Source organism: Dasypus novemcinctus, chromosome 4 (assembly GCF_030445035.2).
Source record: "Dasypus novemcinctus isolate mDasNov1 chromosome 4, mDasNov1.1.hap2, whole genome shotgun sequence".
Classification (NCBI taxonomy): domain Eukaryota; kingdom Metazoa; phylum Chordata; class Mammalia; order Cingulata; family Dasypodidae; genus Dasypus; species Dasypus novemcinctus.
This window is the reverse complement of record NC_080676.1, coordinates 92,435,089-92,458,019: the sequence shown is the minus strand read 5'-3', so window position 1 is coordinate 92,458,019 and position 22,931 is coordinate 92,435,089. Positions and strand designations below refer to the sequence as shown.

At 38.7% G+C, this 22,931-nt stretch overlaps 1 non-coding gene across 1 annotated transcript; it reads left to right on the top strand.

Moving 5' to 3' along the window:
* The first annotated feature begins 22,594 nt into the window (after positions 1–22,594).
* Positions 22,595–22,718, top strand: LOC111760826 (small nucleolar RNA SNORA32). Its single transcript, XR_002794409.1, has one exon. It is a non-coding gene; the product is annotated as a small nucleolar RNA SNORA32 (small nucleolar RNA).
* The last annotated feature ends 213 nt before the right edge of the window (positions 22,719–22,931 follow it).

Sequence of the window (22,931 nt, the reverse complement as noted above, 5' to 3'; positions counted from 1 at the left end):
GGAATACATACAGCTTCCAGCCACCACAGTATCCATTCAAACTAAAAAAGAAATATTCTTGAATCCAAATATTGATTTAAATTATTTTATTGCAATATGTATAAACACAAAAATTTAACTCCTTGTATCTACAGTACTTATATACTATATCCAAAATAAAAGTGTTAAATAAAAAGAAATAAATTTTAATTATTAAAAATGTACAAAAGTTTATACAATAAAAAGTAATTCTTTCTTTCTCGTCTCAGCTCATGCCTTTCATCTTCCCTGTTTCCCTTCCTAAAGCAAAGACTGCTTATTAATATTGTGTGTATCCTTCCAGATAAATAGATATGCCCCTTTTTATTCTTTTTTTTTTTAAGATTTTTTATTTACTTATTTCCTCCCTTTCCCCTCTTCCTGCCCTGCTATTTTTTGCTGCCTGTGTTGTCTTCACTTCTCATTTTCTCTCCTCTAGGATTCACTGGGATTCGATACTGGAGACCTCTGATGGGAGAGAGGTTCCCTGTCAATTGTGCCATGTTGGTTTTTGGTTTCTGCTGCACTTCACCTTGACTATCCCCTTGTCTCCCTTTTGATGCTTCATCATCTTGCTGCATAACTCACTTGTGTGGGGCACTGGCTCACCACACGGGCACTTGTGTGGGCACTCTCACAGGCACCATGCAGGTATGCTTTCTCCTCTTCTTTTTCACCAGGAGGCCCTAGGAATTGGACCCAGGTCCTCCTATATGGTAAGTGAAAGCCCTATCACTTGAGCCACATCCACTTCCCTTATTCTTTCTTTTTACCAGAGTTGCTGCTTTATTTTTAAAATAACAATTCATGTTATTAACTTAGTGTGACATATGTTTTGTCTATATCACAATTTGAAAAGTGCCTGCACTACTGACTTCCACAGTCAAATTCTTTGGCTTCAGCATGTGCTGAATAATGACACTTCACCCACCACTCTTCTATACACGAACTTCTGTGGAATTCTCATTCTTAGTGTTCATTGTAGGCATTTGATCTTCCCTTGGTAGGAAGGTAGCATATACATATTCAATGGATTTCTGTTCTTTTCACATTAGCCTGAGACAGAGTCCTGCTATTTGTGGCACTTAACACTTGGGCAGAACTTGGCCATAAAAACCGATCAAATGAATTGATCAAAATTGAGCAAATGAAAACATAAAATCAAAAGAGGTCTCAAAGAAAATTCATGGGCCCGAGAATATCTTCAGAAACAAAAGCCTAATTATTTCCTATCTATCCCTTGGGAGTTAGTTCAAGAAAGATTTATCTGATAACATCCAGTCCCCAAAACTAAGTCAGGTTTATACCAAGTACTTCGTTAAGGCAATCAGTTCTAATTGCCATTTTTTTTTTTTTTTTTTTTTTTTTTACTAGGGCCTGGTATTAAACCTGGGACCTTGTGTGTGGAAAGCCGATGCTTAACTACTGAGCCACATTGGCTCCCCTTAGAGTTAATTAATTGTGTGGTCATGTGTTTCATACCTGCCTTTCTTATCTCACAATGCAAGCTCCAGTCATAGGTAGGTACTATGTCTCGTTAATTTGTCACTGAATCTCCAGCGCCTAGTACAGTGCTTTTCATAAAGGGGAATTTAACAAATAGTTGTTGAGTAGTTAAGTGATGTAGCCTTAAGTCCAGAAACCAGGGTTCAAACCCAATCTTTACTTCTGTCTTTGCAACCTTGGCTATAAGGATACAAATGAGAGAAATAGAATTGATCAGCGGTTCCCAAACTTGGCATCAGCTGGAAAGTCTTTTAAACAATACAGATTGTGGAGCTTACCTGTAGAGACTCTGATTTACCATTTCTTGGGTAAGACCAGGTAATCTATTTTAAAAGCTCCCATGGTTACAGTGTGCAGTTGGGGGCACAAATGACTGAGATAGTTCTAACATCCTATGGTTTGTTGTATCTATTAGTCCTTGACTTAAATTCATCAAATGGTGATTGGGGCCTAATATGTGCTAAATATTGCTGGCAATGGACTAGTAATATGAGGAATATTTAGATTTTCTGACCTGTAGGACTTGCTCTCTGGCTGTGGAGACAGCTGATGTAGCTACTTACCAAATACACTAATAGCACAGGGTGATACAAAAGGCAGATGAAAGGCATTCAACTCAGTCTGGGGCTTAAGGGAAGTTTGCAAGAGATAAAATGAATTAACTCTGCATGGTTTGGTAGGAATTAACCAAGAAAGGAAGATATGTAAACAAAAAGGACAGAATCAGCAAAAGTACAGAGGCATGAGAAACCTTAGTTCACTAGAGTCCAGCAAGCAATTCTGCAAAATTTTAGCTCAGCAAGAGGCAGAAGAGTAAAGGAGAAACCTCTGGAGTGGGAGCAGTTACAGCAATGTGGCTGACAGTGAGGATGTTTGAGTCAGAAAGTTCTGGCTTAAATTCTGGCTTTTATCCCTTGCTGTCTCTATGACTTGATTATAACAAATACCTTTGTACACTTTTGATGAATTGTATGCTTTATTATTTTTAAAAAGATTTATTTATTCCCTCCCCCCCGCCCTTGTTGTTTGAGTTCACTATCTGCTGTCTTCTTTTTAGGAGGCCCTGGGAAATGAACCCATGTCCTCTTATTTGGGAGGGAGGCACCCAATCACTTGAGCCACCTCTACTCCCTTGTCTCTGTGACCTGAGAAAGGTAATTACCTTGTTCAAATTCAATTTCCTTGTCTGTAAAGTGGGGACAATAATACCTGTCTCATAAGATTATAGTGAAGATTTAAGTGAGGCAAAATAAAGCAATCTATTTATAGCTCATAACAAGGTATGCTGGGAAGCGGACTTGGCCCAGTGGTTAGGGCGTCTGTCTACCACATGGGAGATCCGCGGTTCAAACCCCGGGCCTCCTTGACCCGTGTGGAGCTGGCCCATGTGCTGCTGCACTCAAGGAGTGCCCTGCCACGCAGGGGTGTCCCCCGTGTAGGGGGGCCCCACGTGCAAGGAGTGCACCCCATAAAGAGAGCCGCCCAGCATGAAAGAAAGTGCAGCCTGCCCAGGAATGGTGCCGCACACACGGAGAGCTGACACAAGATGATGCAACAAAAAGAAACACAGATTCCCGTGCTGCTGACAACAACAGAAGTGGACAAAGAAGAAGATGCAGCAAATAGACACAGAGAACAGACAACCAGGGTGGGGGGGTGGGAAGGGGAGAGAAATAAACAAACAAACAAACAAATGAATCTTTAAAAAAAGAAACAAGGTATGCAGCAGATTGCAAGCAAAATATATCTCCAAGAAGGTAAATTCTTTCCAGTTTTACTTTTTATTATTCTATTTTAATGGCTACAGAGTACTGAAACTCCATTTAATTTTTTTTTTTTTAAGTTGTGATTATTGTTATTTTCACATGGAGAACATTAAAATAGCATAAAAGGGCATTTAGGGAAAAGCATTTGTCCCTTTCCAATCTGCACTTCTGTCTTCAGATTTGTTCTTCCTAGAGGCAACCAGGATAAGCCAGTTTTAAATGTTTTGCTCTAGAGATAATCTAAAGTACATTTGAAATAAGAACTTAGAAACACTCTAAATGAGCATCAGTATAGGGAATATATAAAAACACATCCTTTGGAATACTATGCAGCAGTTTTAAAAAGTAGATTGTAAACTGAAGTATTCATTGTGAAACCACCTTTTAAACTCACACTTCATAATGCTATATAGGAAAATATATATACTTTCAGTTTTGTAATCAATGTCTAATTAAAAATTAGGTGCTCATTATTGTGGTATTTTTACAGTTTAACTAGAGCTTTTCATCTCAATGAGAGAACAGTTTCCTTAATAAATAAATGTATTTCCTTTTCTGCTGTCTTGAGGTAGTTACTCCCAAAAGTCATTTACTTATTATGAAAGGATTGCTGAATAGGTCTCAATGGTGAAATCCCATAACCTAAAACACAAGCATGCCATTTGAAGTTCTATGCCTTTTCTATGAACACCCCGTAATTTTATTGAATTATGATCCACTAGTAGAAACAGGTGAGTACTTTAAGTATAATGAGATATAACATATTTCCTTAGATGCCAATGACTGTATTGCTCACCTCTGATTATTCAGAGCTTTTTGGCTTATATACTAAATGCACACAATAATTATGACATGTTTGGATTTCAGAAATGATCAAATGTGAAAAAAAATCTTAAAGGCAAGTATAAATTATATTTTTATGACATTTCTGTTTACTTTTTTGGGGGAAAAATCAATAAGGGCTTCTTTATACACTATGGAATTTCCTATTTTTCCTTTTTTAAGTCAACTCTTAGTAGAAGGATGGCTTGCATTGCTTTACTTTAACCTTTTAATGGTTTAACAGGTTTCATTTCCTTCATTTTTTAAAAGTACGCAAATGCCTAAATGTACTAACACAAAATGCTTCTGACGGAGTTTTGAGAAGAACTTTGGGAGAAAAGAACTTTCACTTATTTTCCCAATAATACAGCATCTTCATTGTACAGGTCCTTAGTCCCTTGCCAAAGTCTTTCGAGCTTCAGAAATTAGAAATTATCTGACTCTAGAAATCATACAGCATGGTATAATACATGTACTATATTACATGGCAGACCCAGTGAGGTCTGGGGTACCACTGCTTATCCAAACACATGAACAGTGCAGTAACAAAGTATATTTATGTATTACATTTAAATTATAGTTACATTTACTTAATAAAATAAGATAAAGACTATATTCAGCCTCATGTGAGGTTCAGGGCAGGTGTTGCCTCCAAGTGAGTTTGCATCAAACTTAAAAGAAATATATATAGTAAAGACAAAGGGTTATAAAATATATAAAAATAAATGCACACCCTCACACACACATACACACACACATAAATACATACACCTATCTATAGGTCTTTTTTTTTTTTTTTAGATTTATTTCTCTCCCCTTCCCCCCAACCCTGGTTGTCTATTCTCTGTGTCTATTTGATATGTCTTCTTTGTCCGCTTCTGTTGTTGTCAGCGGCACGGGAATCTGTGTTTCTTTTTGTTGCATCATCTTGTGTCAGCTCTCCGTGTTGCGGCTGCGATTCCTGGGCAGGCTGCACTTTCTTTCGTGCTGGGCGGCTCTCCTTATGGGGCACACTCCTTGCACGTGGGGCTCCCCTACGCGGGGGCCACCCCCGCCTGGCAGGGCACTCCTTGTGCACATCAGCACTGTGCATGGGCCAGCTCCACACGGGTCAAGGAGGCCCAGGGTTTGAACCATGGACCTCCCGTGTGGTAGACGGACGCCCTAACTATTGGTTCACGTCCACCACCTCTATAGGTCTTATAGTGATCCAAAGATGTTAGAGTTAGTAGCCTCGTTTTAAAAATAATTTTGAAACATTTATTCATTCTTTATATATCAATGTTACAAGATACTCAGTTAATACAAGATAGTACCTACAATAACAATAAATCTGCTTTGGTCAGTGGCTACACTCCCACCCATTTTTGTTCATTCTTCAATTGAGGGATTTGAGGTGATGTCTGCTCTGACTGTTCAGGCTGGAAAGGGCCATAGATATTATGGGACAGCAGAATGGAACTGTTTTGTTTGCTGCTGAAGATACTCCTTGATTTTGGTGTAGGACTGGCTCAATATCATTCTTTTGTTAGTTGTCCAGTGCAAACCCAAAGAACTGGAGAGTAGGAGTTGGTTGTTTATCTGCTGGGTTTCAGGGCTCAACTGGCATCTGAACAATCTGAAGACTTTAAGTCTCTGAGAAATAACAGGTAAACAGAAGATTATAAGTTCAGATAAAAGGAATAGAAGAATCATGATTAGGGGAATTACAGATGAGTATAACTATGTTATATTGGGGAAATAGATCTTCATATATTCCCAGATAGGGGCCACCTAGGGGGTGGTGATTTAGTGAGACCAAAACTTGTTGGCCATAAAAGTGAGGTTCATTTCTGGACTCTCTATTCTACTGATCAATGTGTCTCTCTTTATGCAAATACCATGCTGTTTTTGACACTGTAACTTTGTAATATGGCTCAAGGTCAGGCAGTGAAATTCTTCTCACATCACTGTTCTTTTCTAGAATGCTTCTGGCTATCTTGATGGTATTGCACAGATTCTATCTATGGCGTCCATTTATCTCTAGGGCCCCCAGGAACCATTTTGTTTGAGATTTTGTTAACTGTGGCAGTTTGTGAAGTCTGGCGGAGACCTGCATAAGTGACCTGTCAAATCACTTTGAAATCTCTTAGCTATAAAAACTATTTTATTTCACATCCTCCACCACCCACTCCATCCTACCCCACACCCTTTTGAGCAAGGTCTTTCTCCAAATGCATCACTGATTAGTGCTTGGTAATAATCCTTGCTGCCAGGGAAGCTCAACTCTAGGAGTCATGTCACATGTAGGGGGGAAGGTTGTGAGTTTATTTGCAGAGTTAGGCTTAGAGAGAGGTCATATTTAAGTAACAGGGAGGTTTTCAGGAGGTAACTTTTAAGTAGCATCATTTAAATATAAACAACTAGAGTTAATATCCCTCTTTGTCAGATGTTTTGCTTGGCTGTGAAAGGTGTTTTTCTTTCCTGTCAAGGGGCAGTGTGTAAACCTCTGTGATTTGAAGAATAATTATGTTTTCTTTTCCTTAGTAATTTTGCTATGTCAGTAGGGATTAGAAACAACTGTTAAGAACATTCCAAAAATATATGCTTTGTAAACAGAGTGAGGTTTGAGTCCCAGGTCCACCTGTAGTTGGCATCTTAATGAAATGTTAACAGGGGCTCATATAAGTCAGTTGGATTCAAGTAGATCATAAATTGCTTGAATTGGATAATGGTTAACTTTTGGAAGTAGGAAAGGAGAAGTGGCATAAAGTAAAGGGCATAAAGGAAGCCATTGGATGCTGATAATTATTTTTAACAAGTCAATTTTATTAGTACATAATAATAAAGGATACATTTCAACCAAAGTGTACAATCAGTGGTATTTGGTTTAATCACATAGTTGTGCATTCAAAACTTCAATCATTAGTAGAGCATTTTCATTATTTCAATAATTATAATAATAAACAAAAAACAGAAAAACAAACAAAAAAATGATTCACCACCTCTCAGTCTCCCTCTGTTTCCTCTGCTGTACATAGCTGCTATTCCTGGCAATTCTTTTATATTTATTTATTCACTTTAAAGCAGTTTTGTTGAGATATATCCACATATTATACAATCTATCCAAAGTGTATGACCAGTGGCTTTTAGTATAATCACAATGTTGTATATTCATCACCACAAAAAATTTTAGATGAATTCCATTACTCCCAGAAGAAAAAATCCATACCTTTTAGCAGTTACCCTCTCAATCTCTCTATCCTTCCCCAGCCCTATATAACCACTAATCTAATTTCATCTTTATAAGTTGATTTATATTTATATTTTATATACATGTATATTTTATGTACCTTTATATTTATATATATTACATATATATTTTATATACATGTTTATATTTTATATACATATATATACATATATATTTATATTTTATATCCATGTCTATATTTACTTTCACTTAGCATAATGTTTGGGTATTTTTTTTCCCCTGATATAAACATCTTGTTACATTAACTTACATTTGTTATGTAAATTTCAAAGAAAACCAGTCTTATATATGCAATATTACCCATATTCATATTACACATAAGGTTTTACTATGCTATACAGTCTCATATTATATTTTTTAGCTTTTCTTTTAGTAATATACATGACCTGAGACTTTCCCATTCAACCACTGTCATATCCATATAATAGCACTACTAGTTACAAATATTATGTAGTGCTTTTACCTTTTCTATTCATTTCCAGATATTAACACACACCCTCTTTACCGGTTCTTACAAGTTAACCCTCAGCTTTCCATTCTCTAAACTCATCTTATTTTCTGGTGAACCATATTCAAGTTTTTAATTCCATGAGATAATACAATATATTTAATTCACAATAGCACAATCATACCTTTGTGTCTGGCTTGCTTCACTCAAATTAATGCCCTCCAGGTTCATCCATGTTGTCATATGCTCCATGAATTCATTTTCTTACAGCTGCATAAGAGTCCATTGTATGTATACACCACAATTTATTTAACCATTCATCAGTTAATGAATACCTGGGTTGTTTCCATCTTTTGGCAATTGTGAATAATCCTGCTATGAACATTGGTGTGCAGATGTGTGTTCATGTCACTGCTCTCAGTTCTTTTGAACTGGTGGTATTGCTGGGTCACATGGCAAATCTACAAAGTCCTCCACAGTGGCTGTATCATTCTATGTTCTCACAAACAGTGAATAAGTGGTCCTATCTCTCCACATTCTCTCCAACACTTGTAGTTCTCTGTCTTTTTAATAGTAGCTATACAATTAGGTGTGAAATGATATCTTGTACTTTTGATTTGCATTTCCCTAATCACTAGTGAAGTTGAATATTTTTCATGTTTTTTCACATTTTTTTTGTTTTTTTTTGTTTTTTTTTTAATTTTTTTATTTTTTATTGACTTTGTAATAATATTACATTAAAAATATATATGTGAGGTCCCATTCAACCCCACCCCCCCACCCCCCCCTCTCCCCCCCCCCCCCCCAACAACACTCGTTCCCATCATCATGACACATCCATTGGATTTGGTAAGTACATCTTTGGGCACCTCTGCACCTCATATACATTGGTTCACATCATGGCCCATACTCTCCTCTATTCCATCAAGTGGGCCCTGTGAGGATTTACAATGTCCGGTGATTACCTCTGAAGCACCATCCAGGGCAGCTCCATGTCCCGAAGACGCCTCCACCTCTCATCTCTTCCTGCCTTTCCCCATACCCTTTGTCCATTATGTCCACTTTTCCAAATCCAATGCCACCTCTTCTATGTGGACATTGGATTGGTTGTGTCCATTGCACCTCTATGTCAAGAGGAGGGTCAGATTCCACCTGGATGCTGGATGCAATCCTCCCATTTTCAGTTGTAATCACTCTAGGCTCCATGGTGTGGTGGTTGTCCTTCTTCAACTCCATCTTAGCTGAGTGTGGTAAGTCCAATAAATCAGATTGTAGGTGCTGGAGTCTGTTGAGGCTCAGGATCTGGCTATCACATTTTTCACATTTTTAATTCTTCTATGAACAAATGTCTATTCTTTTGTCTATTTTTAAATCAGGTTGTTTGTTTTTTTATTGTTGAGTTGTATGATCTCTTTATACATCATGGATATTAAACCCTTATTGGATATGTGATTTCCAAATATTTTCTTCTATTTTGTCTGCTGCTTTTTCACCCTTTTGACAAAGTCCTTTCAAGTGCATAAGTGTTTATTTTGAGGTGGTCCCATCTATGTAATTTTTTTCTTTTGTTGTATATGCTTTGGGTGTGAGGCCCAAGAAACCACTACCTACCACGAGATCTTTAAGATGTTTCCTTCTATTTTCTTCTAGCAGTTTTATGGTCCTGATTTTATATTTAGGTCTTTGATCCATTTTGAGTTGATTCTTTTTTTTTTTTTTTAAAGATTTATTTATTTATTTAATCCCCCCCCCCTCCCCTGGTTGTCTGTTCTTGGTGTCTATTTGCTGCGTCTTGTTTCTTTGTCCGCTTCTGTTGTCGTCAGCGGCACGGGAAGTGTGGGCGGCGCCATTGGGCAGGCTGCTCTTTCTTTTCATGCTGGGCGGCTGTCCTCACGGGTGCACTCCTTGCGCGTGGGGCTACCCCACGCGGGGGACACCCTTGTGTGGCACGGCACTCCTTGCGCGCATCAGCACTGCGCATGGCCAGCTCCACACGGGTCAAGGAGGCCCGGGGTTTGAACCGCGGACCTCCCATATGGTAGACGGACGCCCTAACCACTGGGCCAAAGTCCGTTTCCCATTTTTTTTTTTTTAAGATTTATTTATTTATTTATTTCTCTCCCTTTCCCTTCCCCCCACCCTGGTTGTCTGTTCTCTGTGTCTATTTGCTGCGTGTCTTCTTTGTCTGCTTCTATTGTTGTCAGCGGCACAGGAATCTGTGTTTCTTTTTGTTGCGCCATCTTGTGTTAGCTCTCTGTGTGTGTGGCACCATTCTTGGGCAGGCTGCACTTTCTTTCGCACTGGGTGGCTCTCCTTATGGGGCACACTCCTTGTATGTTGGGCTCCCCTACACGAGGGACACCCGTGTGGCACGGCACTCCTTGCGTGCATCAGCACTGTGCATGGGTCAGCTCCACATGGGTCAAGGAGGCCCGGAGTTTGAACCGCGGACCTCCCATGTGGTAGACGGACGCCCTAACCACTGGGCCAAGTCCGCCGCCTGAGTTGATTCTTATATAGGGAGTGAGATAGGGGTTCTCTTTCATTCTTTTAGTTACAGATATCCAGTTCTCCCAGCACCATTGGCTGAAGAGACTGTTTAGTTCTGTCAACATGGACATAGTAGCTTTGCCAAAAACTAGTTGGCTACAAAAGTGAGGTTCATTTCTGGACTCTCAATTCTATTCCACTGATCAACGTGTCTATATCTATGCAAATACTATGCTGTTTTTGACACTGTAGCTTTGTAATATGTTTCAAGGTCAGGCAGTGAAATTCCTCTGATATCACTTTTCTTTTTTAGAATGCTTTTGTCTATTTGGGTACACTTTCCCTTCCAAATAAATTTGGTAATTACCTTTTCTATTTCTGTGAAGTAGGCTGTTGGAATTTTGATGATATTGCACAGAATCTATGAATCAGTTTGGGAGGATTGACATCTCCATGATATTTAGTCTTCCAATCCATGAGCACAGAATGTCTTTCCATTTGTTTAGGTCTTCATTGATTTCTTTTAGCATTGTTTTGTAGTTTTCTGTCTATAGGTCCTGTATTTCTTTGTTTTTATTTTATCTTTTTTTTAAAGATTTATTTTTTTACTTATTTCTTTCCCTTCCCCCCCAGTTGTCTGTTCTCTGTGTCCATTTTACTGTGTGTTCTTCTTTGTCTGCTTCTGTTGTTGTTAGCAGCACAGGAATCTGTTTCTTTTTGTTGCATCATCTTGCTGTGTCAGCTCTCCATGTGTGTGGCGCCATTCTTGGGCAAGCTGAACTTTCTTTCTTGCTGGGTGGCTCTCTTTACGGGGCGCACTCCTTGCGCATGGGGCTCCCCTATGCAGGGGGCACCCCTGTGTGGCAGGGCACTCCTTGTGCACATCAGCGCTGCACGTGGGCCAGCTCCACATGGGTCAAGGAGGCCCGGGGTTTGATCTGCGGACCTCCCATGTGGTAGGCAGATGCCCTATCCATTTCACCAAGTCCACTTTCCTTGGATGCCTTTTATTTATTTTTTCTTGTCTAATTGCTCTAGCTAGAACTTCTAACACATGTTGAATAACAGTGGTGACAGTGGGCATCCTTGTCTTATTCCAGATCTTAGAGGGGAAGCTTTCATTTTTCCTCATTGAGCATGATTTGGCTGTGGGTTTTTCATATATATCCTTTATCACATTGAGGAATTTTCCTTTTATTTTTATCTTTCAAAGTCTTTTTTTTTTTTTTAACAGGATCACATTGTAATTCCTGAATTTTATAGTTCAGCCGTAATATCACCACATGTGTGCAAATGGTATAAAACACACACAGTTGTCTTTTAAATAAAAAATAAACATGTTTTATAGAAAAACTAGACTTCATATCTACACAGACTCATCTTTTCCAAACAGTACTAACTACAAAATCTCCCAAAGAAAAGAAATTGCTTTAAGATATTCCAGGAAAAACAAACCCATTCACACAGTACAAGGGTGATCTAAAGATTGTAGCTGGAATTACTGCTTATAGCTTTTCTCTTCCCAATAAATTAAATTGTAGTTTGGGGACATTTTTCTTATTTCAGCATGATCTCAGATCATAGATGAAGAAAATTAATATAAAAATATTTACAGTTAATTTGCTGTACTAAAAATAACCTCTACTCTTTCCCTTAATTTATTATTTTAAATTCATTTACATCCACAGAATGTGCTTTTACTCTTAAAAAAGCAGCTTTCATATAACATTCTTGTATGTTTATCGAAAAGCTTCATGTGCTGCATGATGACTCTGATACTTAAGTAACTTCTTGGTCCAAAATGGCTTCTAAATATTAAATGCCACCTAATTTAGCACTATTCTTTGTAATTTAGTCTTACAAATTATACATTAAAACAAGCCTGCTGGGAAGCGGACTTGGCTCAATGGATAGGGCATCCACCTACCACATGGGAGGTCTGCAGTTCAAACTCAGGACCTCCTTGACCTGTGTGGAGCTGGCCTACATGCAGTGCTGATGCATGCAAGGACTGCCATGCCACGCAGGGGTGCCCCCCATGCAGGGAGCCCCATGCAAAGGAGTGTGCCCTGTAAGGAGAGTTGCCCCATGTGAAAAAAGTGCAGCCTGCCCAGGAGTGGCGCCGCACACATGGAGAGCTGATGCAGCAAAATGATGCAACAAAAAGAGACACACATTCCCATGCCACTGACAAGAATAGAGGCAGACACAAAAGAACACACAGCAAATGGACACAGAGAGCAGACAACTGGGGTGGGGGGAAGGGAGCGAAATAAATGCAAAATAAATAAATCTTTAAAACAACAACAACAAACAAACAAACAAAAAATAAGCTTGCTGTTCTGGAAAGGAGGTGCTTTAACTAACAAAGCAGCAAGATATCTTAAAGTCTCTTCCACAAGATTTTACTGATAGGTAATTGTAAGCATTTTGTTTTATATACTACTGTGTTCCTGGTAAAAGGCTGGGATCTTTCTGGAAACTCAAATGGGGCTCAGCTGGCCACACTCACTGAAAAGAAACCACTTTTTGCCCTCTGCCAGACCCCTCTACCTCCTCTACAGGAGAATGATCTGTCCCCACTCAGTCAGCTTCTGCGAGCCAGGGGTTTTACCAAGGCTGTTCATCTAGAAGGTGGGGTATATGGGTCATTCCCGGCCACAGGGGCGAGTAACTCACAGTTTTCAGTGTTCATTTGACCTCTTTATTTCTCTGTCCCTCTTCCTTCTGGATGACACACAGCATCTCCTGGTCTGCAGATCCCCAGAGCAGCTCCCTCAGATAGCTTTTTGCCCTTCCTTCAGTTGTTTTTTATGAGTGTTGAGCCCTGCCTACCTACTTCAGCACCTTCTTTCCAGAAGTCCCTCTTGTACTTCCTTTTAATGATGATAAGACTTGTGATTAGTCCCAGAATTGTAGAGAAACACAATTTAGAGTTGGTAATAAGAAAGTCAGAAAAGAATGCAGGCTTGTGCAGATGATGAGTGTTAGTCATCCTAACACCTGCGGATAGTAGGAAAGCTAAGTGCTAATGAGAATTAAGCTTGAGTGTCTTGACCAATTTGTCACTCTCTTTCTCTCTGCCTCTGTAGCTTTCCACCAAGTTTTTGAACATTCCCATGATTCTTTTCTTGGGTTAAATCAGCACAACCAGTCATTGCAAGAATCCTTCCTCATTGAAAGCATCCAACCCTTCTCTCTAGTTTACCTTCAGTTTCTTCTAGATTTTCTTCCTTTTATCCATCCACATTACATTCCCTTTGGATCTACTGGTTAGGAGACAACACAGTTTTTTCTCAACCAGCTTCTAATGATAGCAAAATTAAAATGAGAACAAAAAGAAGCTGACAATGTTGAAAGTATTCCATGCTCATTCTGAATTCCTTTATGTCTCAGGCACATATGCTTAACCTTCATGACAATATGAATTTAAAAGTAAAGGAGGGAAGTGGATTTGGCTTAATGGATAGAGCATCCACCTACCACATGGGAGGTCCAGGGTTCAAACCTATGGCTTCCTGACCCGAGTGAGGAGCTGGCCCACGTGCAGTGCTGATGCGTGCAAGGAGTGCCATGCCACGGAGGGGTGTCCCCCGTGTAGGGAAGCCCCACATGCAAGGAGTGCACCCCATAAGGAGAGCCGCCCACTGCAGTAAGAGTGCAGCTTGCCCAGGACTGGTTCTGCACACACGGAGAGCTGACTCAACAAGATGATTCAACAAAAAGAGATACAGATTCCTGGTGCTGTTGACAAGAATACAAGTGGACACAGGACAATACACAGTGAATGGACACAGAGAGCAGACAGTTGGGGGGAGGTGGGCAGGGAAGGGGAAAGAAATAAAAAATAAATCTTAAAAAAAAAAAGAAAAGAAAAGGAGGGAGAAAGTTCTGTCCTTCCTTCCCTTTAAAATGGCATCACACTGGAGTATATGTTTCACACACATAATTTAGAAATGTCTTTGGAATAACTTGCAGAGTAAAAGAAAGACAAATATTTATTTGATCTGATGCTTCTATACATTTTCTATTTCTCCAATTTCTCTGCTGAGGTTTTGAAAATTTTTTCTTATGCTGGTAGTGCAAAAATCTTATTTGAAGCAATCAATTAATCCTGAAGATGACAGAAAGATCAATATGAGGCAGCTGTAAATAAACCCACTATTTCTAACCCTTGATAGACTGCAAAAACACAAATTACTGCATTTTAATAAAAGTATTTACACAGGGATTTTAGTTGTATTAGAAATAAGGAAATTCAAGTATAAAAAGCATAGGACATGAAAACCAAGTGCTTTTTCTAAAATAACTATTATTTCCAAGAAAAAAAAGGCGTTCAGAAATTTCGTAAAGTTTTAAATTTGAAGGCCTTTTTTCAATAAACACACTACACACACACAACATAATTGAAAGTGAATAGATAGTATATGCCCTAGGCTTGCTGGAGCAATTAAAATGTCATTAGGTTCTAGGTAGATTTGCATTTATGCTAATGTTCAACACAAGGAGATTTGGGAAAGAGCCTTGTCCTCAACTATTCACAAGTGGGCTGGTATAAGACAGAAAACAAGAAGAAAAAAAAGCAAGAAAAAAATGGGGCTGTTTAGACCTTGGAGCAAACGGGGAAGGGACTGTATTTATTTTATAAGGAGGTTCCTAAAAATTTCCAGTCAGAAATAACTGGGGACATTTCTCCCTGGGAATGCTGCAAAGGAAGTGATAATTTTGCAAAGGATCATGCTTCTGATCCTGAAGGATTCTGATACATTTTCATTGCCAGATAGCGATTCACATCTTCCTTGCTATTGATATTTATATTATTTTCAAATCTGAAACACATTTAAGTATACACATATTCAAAAGCATTGTAAAAACAAAAAATCTGTTACCACCAAACCAGAACAATGCTAAAAAAAAAATAAATTCACGAAACAAAGTGGAAAGATCATGGAGTTTATAATCAGACAGACTTGGGTTTAACATTCCACTGCACCTGCATAATCAGGATTCTTAGATGGTTTTGGGAGTTGGTCAGTCTTGGGACACCAATTTTGGAGCCTCTTTTTTTTTTTAATTAAAATTATTTATTTTTAAAAATTACATTCAAAATATATGAGGTCCCAGTCAACCCCACCGCCCCCACCCCCCACTCCCCCCACAGCAACACTCTCTCCCATCATCGTGACACATTTGGAGCCTCTTTAACACCCCATTTTCATCATCCGATAAACTGCTATAAACATATTTGCCTTCCCAGAAGGTTTGGTGAGAATTAACTGCATAGGAGAAAGAAATACTCAAAGCACGTGGTAGATGAACTCTAGTTTTTCATTTCCTCTTCAACCACATCTTTTAGTCTGGCAAATACCCTGCTAATTTTCAAGTCAGCTTTGATGATGAGTTCAAGTCACAAACATTAGTTGTTTCCATTAGGACCTCATGACTCTTATGCTTTGGGAAGTTCATAATCACTGTTCTGTGGTTTGAATTTCAGAGTCATTTCTACTAACTGGCAGGACTGGGAGGAGATGGCAGCACGTGATTATATTCCTCCCATTACTGAAAAAGAAACACAGCAAAATCATTGTGTGTCCTATATGACATGCACCAGCCCCTCTTCCTGCCAAGTATATGAGACTTTGTGGGCTGTGTGTTTCCAGCTTTCTCCCATGATGAAGTTAATTAAGCAAGTGAATAAAGAAAGCAGTCTTGGGAAGCGGATGTGTCTCCAACGATTGAGCTCCCATCTACCGCTTGGAAGGTCGCTGGCTCGGATCCTGATGCCTCCTAAAGAAGATGGGGCTGGCATGAGAGGCAGGCTTGGCAAGCTGACACAAGAGACACAAGAGAAAACAACATAATGATAGAACAAAGCAGGGAGTGGAGGTGACTCAAGCTATTAGGTACCTCCCTTCCACATCAGAGGTCCTGGTTTCATGTCCCAGTTTTGGCTCCTGTTGCCTCCTAAAGGAGCAAGGAAGATGAACAGACATAGCAAGTGAAAAACAACAAGGAGGGGAGGAAGAAATAAAAAAATAAATCTTTAAAGAAAGAAAGCAGTCTTTTTTTTTTCTTCAGACATTATCTCTTAATTAAAACCATTCCCATTTTCTAGATGAATGAATTGAACCTGCTGATGAACATGTGTGCCTGCTTTTAAATCACAGAAATTATATTCTTAAACACTTCTCCATTTTTTTGGTGTTAAAGCATAGCTACTTTTCTGCTTTATCACAACATAAAGTCAAGTACACTCCAGCTAGCAAATGTACTTCCAGTGAAGGGTTTCTGCTTGAATTGTGATTCTCCCAGGTTCAATTCTTTAAGTATTAGCAGCTTAAACACACACAAAGAGAGTCTTGGGGTCTTGTAAAAGAGTAAATTATTAGGCATCTTTAAAATGTCCAGAATATTTTACATGAACTACCAATGAGTGCAAATACCCTGCAACTTGCTAAAGTAAAATATCAGATGCACCCTAAGTAACAACCACAAGGAGGGACTCTAATGGTCCCGTCTTAATTTTGTTGTTAACACCTAGTAATGGTTGGACTATAAATAGAGTAATAGGGAGGGGAAAAGAAAGCTGAAGAAAGTTCCTGTTATCTCAATACATAGGATGAGATAAGGAAATGAGAGAAGGAAAAAATCACATCTGGAAAAGAATTAGGGGCTCATTCTACTCAGGAATGGGTGTCACAGGGTCTAATGGAGTATATTGTAGTTAAAACACCCTGAATTCTGGCTGGATTTGCAGGACTCCTCATAGTTACAGTAAAGCTGCAGGTAGCTGCTTAATCTTTCCAGGATTAGAATCCTATTGTGAAAAAAAAAAAGCCCCAGAACTACAGGCTGTAAGACTATGAAGACTGTGGGCTGGAACATTGTGCCTCTTTTATTATTTTTTTCAATTGCCAATTATACAATATTAGAGAAAGCAGAGGGGGCAGGTGGAAGCGGGTAGGGAGAGAAGGGGAGGTAGAGGATTATCACATGGTTTTGATTGGGTCCTGGGAAAGGATCTAATTAGTGGGGGCAGCTAAGTAACCTACAGGCAGTATTCTAAGCACTCTGTCCAGCAAATAGACTGTTAAGCTTATTACTGGGCAGATAGAAACTGAATCCCTCTTTGCCTCTGTCTCAATATGGATTGGCTTCTTAGTTGTTTCTTCTTCAGTAATCTGGGAATATGTGGACACAGAAATCATTACATCCGGAAGAGTAATAATCTGTTATCAGGAATGAAGGTATAAAGAGTATAAACTGAGACTGTCAAGCAGAATGGGTTCCAATTCCAACCCTGTTTCCACAACCTCATGATCTGGCATGTGACTTTGGTTTCCCAAAACACCCCTCTACCTTGTTACTATGTTATGAAAATTAAGTTCTAGAATCCTGGTCAAGTACCTTACATTGTGCTGACAATCATCTTTAGTTTCTTTCCTTTCCTTGGAATATCAAGAGACATTTATGGGATAGGTTAAACTATAATTTCTTGCTTTTTAAATTTTAACATTGCTATTATGCTAGAAGTTAAAAAAAAAACATGTACAATGTTCTCTTCCTCAGTGGCAAACTCTTGCCATCTCAAATTTAAGAGTAAGTCCAACAATGTGCAGATCTGAAAAATTCTCTGTAGTCAGATTCTAATCTTTGTCTTGTACCAATGAAGCTTAAGAGATTTGAGCATAATATTCAGCTTCTTAAATAGGTTTTCTAAGAGTGTGAATTGGCTTATAAAACAGGTAACATCTTCTATTCATAATAGGGTTGAAAAAAACCAACATTTTTTTCTGAGGATTATAGGATTATCTTTAATACTGTGTTTTATAACCTTTTAAAAAACCTAGGGAACTCAATAAATGTTAAATAATGATATCTAATGTGAGTTTTCTTTTTAACAAAAACATTAAACTATGAATTTCTCAGTTTTTCTGTGCAAGCCTCTTACTCTTATAACCTAGTTTAGTAGGAAAAACTTCGAAGATTCACAAAATCATATATTTCAAAATGGTCAGGCAAAACCAAATTGACCCATCTCATCTTTGCTAACTGAACCTGTGACATTCTCTCTGGGAGTCATTCTGCCTGAGCAGGGCTCTTGTTTCTATTTCTGTTGACCTCAGCCCATATTCTACTAACCTCTGATAGTAGCTAGCACACTAGTTTAAAGATCTGTTGCCTAAAATAAACTCTTTTTATGCTATGAGCAGTAAAACATGAATTTTGTGTATCACAGAATTTAGCAGGGGGAATTTCAGTGCACTCACACCTGAACACAGCACAATTATTTTTCTACTGATACCTAACAAAAGCAAAATGAAGTTTGTTACCATATCTTGATTAATTTTAAGACATTTGAAATTTTCTGAAATGAAGATGTCTTACAATTTAGGGCATCTTCTAATTACTGCCAGCCAGGTGGCAGACATGACTGAGTTGATAATGCCTGGGCGTGACAGTCCTAGACTGTTATTCTTGGTGGTGTGATGTGGTAGTAGATGGTTCTAGCTCAACCTGCTGTCTTTCCCTGTGACCCAGTGATAAACCCTGTTCTCAGGACTAGGAGAGTTAGCCTGACTCCTAGGATTAGATGATACACATGGGCTAACGTCCTCCTCTGGCATGCCTTGGGGTAAAATGTATCTCCTAGCTGATGGTGGTCTGCCTGTTAGCACATTCCTTCCTCTTTTGCTAGGACCCTAAATAACCATTCACTGGAGATAGCCTGATAAAGTATCTACATTTTATGGCAACCAGCTCATCCGTGCTGGTATATCTGTTCCTGGTGGGGAAGGAGTGGCATCTTTCCACTAGGATACAAACACAAGATGTGTGTAGAACATCTTGTGTTGGCTGTGGTTTGAGACCTTCTGGCCATGGGAAACTGACACCTACTACTCAAGATGATCTTTCTGTCTCTTATCTATGTTCCACCTAGTGCTTTATGTGGCAACTCTGACACCTGCAAACCATGAAGTAGGGTGGACCTCTAAGACTGCTGTGCTTGGTGACAGGTATTGGTATGCTCTTTGCTATCTGTAATGTACCCTCTAGTGGTTGTAATAGGTGTTTTTTCTTTCTTTCTGATTGGCATGATGGAGAACTTCAACTCCTTGGGGATTGAATCCTGTACCCCACCAAAGATATGGTCAAGGCACAATATGCAGAGACAACTAGCAGACAACAGTAGACAGATGAGGGAAGTAGCTCGAGTGGGGGGAGGTAGTAAATAAAAAAAAGACATGGTCAGGTCTTAATCTGCTTTCTTATGGGTGTGAACCCATTTGTAAATAGGAACCTTGAAGATATTTTTCGTTTGAGGTGTGGACTCATTTCTGCACAGGATCTTTGAAGATCCTATTTAGATGAAGTCAAATTCAGTCAGAGTGGGCCTTAATCCATATGGCTGAAATCATTTTAAGATAAGAAATCTAGGCAGAGACAAAGATGACTGAGCAGGAGAAGTAGAAGCTAGAAGGAAAAGCCATGTGATAAGGCAGAGGTGCAAGCCCAAAATCCCAAGGATTGCAGCAGGCTGGCACCAGAATGCTATGGACTGGGAGAAAGCATGGCCTGTCAAGACCTTGATATAGCCTCCAAAATCATGAGACAATAAACTTCTGTTGTTGAAGTCAACCCAATGTAAGGTATTTGTGATAGCATCCTTGGCAAACTAAGACACTCTCAATTTTTCAATCAACAGACTGTTTCAGGAACATTTGACATAGTCCATTAAGTTCTGGCTGTGGTTTGAAAACATTGTATTAACAAATTATAGTTAGATCAGGAAAGCCCATAGAAACCACAATGGAGTATTTTTTGCTTTGATGGCATAAAGGACAAAACTGGTAGAAAAACTTTCCAACTCAAATATGATATTGAATTGGAAAGTGATTCAGAAGAATTGACCTGTATTTGTGAAGAAGTATTAGGAATACTTTGATTGATTTTATCTATATTTTTTATAAATTCCAGTATGGTATGTCAATATCTAAATAAATCTGAAAATGCTTTTTCAATAGGTATGAAATAAAAATTCCAAAAGACAGAAAGGCATTATTATTTTTTAAATTTAAAAATTTTTAATTTTACTTATGTATTTTTTCTCAGAAAGGCATTTTGTCATAGTTTAATGGAAAGTGTTTTCCTTTCCTTTTTTCTTAAGTGGTGGAAATATAATGGTGACTTATACGATTGATAGCACCTTAGATTTGATATATGATATTATTTTCCTTGAGAGAGTGAGGATTATTCTATGGATTATCCAATTAGCTTAATATTCATATATGCTTCATCATAAAAAGCCATTGAAATATATATAATATTATCTTTCATTTTTCATGCATGAAACATAAAATTTGATTACTTTCCATAGACGATAATGAAACTGTATCAGTAAAAATTCATCTTCAGGTTATTCATTTTGTGGCCCGCTAAATACATAATGAATTCAAAGTATCATTCACTTATATTTGCAGATAAGGAATGCTGAAATGAATTTATAAATAGAGGCAAATAGCTCTACAAGGCAGTGATCAATTGTATAATAATTGGATAAAACTAATTTGCATTTCTGTGGACAAGATTTTTTTGCATTACTATCAGTTTTGTCAACTTAAAGAGTTGGAAAATAGCTTAAGGACAATGATAGATGGATGGGTGTACTAGTAAGGACCAACCTTTTTCCCTATATCAAACTTCCATAATTCTGATATCAGATAGCTTGTTACAATTATACATTGATGGATTCTGGCCTCAAACATTGTCCAGAAGTCTTTAGTTTCTTTCCTTTCCTCAGTTTCTTTCTCTTGAACTTGAAGGTATGTATCTTCCCCTTGACATTCGGTGCTTTGCATGATCTACCCTTTACCTACCTTTCTGTTTTCATTTTGAGTCTTTCTTTTACTGATCTCAATCCATTTTGATAATCTTTTAGGATCAGAACTGGCCCAGCATTTTATTATTACCTCATGACCTTCATACCTGGCTCTTCTCCCTTTTCTTCTTCTTCCTTGTTTTAGTTTGCTAAAGGCTGCCAATGCAATATACCAGAAATGGTTGGATTTTACCATGAACATTTATTTAGTTAAAATCTTACAGTTCTGAGGCTGTGAAAATGTCCAAATCAAGGCATCATCAGAGATGCTCTCTCACCAAACGTCAACTGCTGATCATCCTGTACTCCTGCCACATGACAAGGCACAATGGCAGATCTGCTGGTCTCTGCCTTCTCCTCCAGGCTCACTTTCTCCCCAAGTTCAACTGTGGGTGATCAGGCACATAGTGTTTGCTCGTCTCTTCTCTCTCCAATCTCCTCCAGGCCTCACTGCTAGTTCTGCTTTGGGCTACTCCATTTGTGGCTTTTCTCTCCTGGGTTTATTGATTTCTGGAGGCTTCATTCTGTCACTGTGCCCCCCCCCCCCAGTCCCTCCCCGTCCCCCCATGTCTTTCTGCACATTTCTCCTGTTTAATAAAGAACTCCAGTAAAAGGATTAAGACCAATTCTGGGTCATACCTTACTGAAGTGATCTAGTTAAAAGAAAGGGCTCTTAACTGAGTCTAATCAAAAGGTCCCATCTACAATAGGTAAACAAACACAGGAATGGAATAGGTCTGAGGACATGATCTTCTGGGGTCCACCCAGCTTCTGTCACATCCTCTTTCTAACTTCCCTCTCATCTTCTTCTTTCTGGATAATTCCAACTCATCTTTCAGATCTCAGGTCAATGCTAACTTCCCTGGACTGCCAGAGTAAAGGTAGGTAGGACAGTCAACCACAGTAGACCCAAAGTGATTAGGACCACTGTTTGCTAAGCATAAAGCTCATCCCCAAGCACAGTCTATTTACCAGTTGAACAGTATAGCTGTGGACTCATTAAGCTGCTCTTTTCAGACTTGTTCTTTTGAAAGAAGTGTGTGTGCATGAGTGTGTGTGTGTGTGAGAGAGAGAGAGAGAGAGAAAAGAGAGAAAGGAAAGAGAGAGTCTTAGATTTTTCCATTTTTCTTGGGACTTGGAAAGTGGTCATTTTGGTAAATCAGTTGAATAGAAAGAGTGGTAATTATTTTAGTACTGTAGAACCCCTAGAACAATAAAATAATAGCTAATATTAACTGCCCAAGTATTTGAAGCAGTAGAACAGAGTGATAAAATTTTTATACTCAGAAGCCAAATCTCATCTCTGCCACTTTGGAACTGTGTGACTTTGGGGAAGTTCCTTAACTTCAGTGCCCCTGATTCTTCATCTGTTAATGGCACTAGTAGTAGAGCACACTTTAAAGGTATTGTGATGGTCATTACTAAGGCTTTTAGAATGCAGTTTCTGATTTGCTGTGGAGTTGACCATAAAAAAAAAACTCCCCACCGTGCTTTCTTTTTGCTACCTTGCTAGCATTCAGCCTATTGGGAACATTCTTTATCCTTGTTTTATTTCAATACATTGCTTGTATCAGCACTGATCAATAGAAATAATGGAAACTACATGTTATTTTCTAATGTAATTAACTCATGCTGTCTTTGAAATCTGCAAAAGGCTGATAGCATAAGACAAGGCTACATACAAATGTGCTCTACATGGATAATCCAAATAATCGAGGTTATTAACCAGTGTTACGTAGTAGAGTTTAC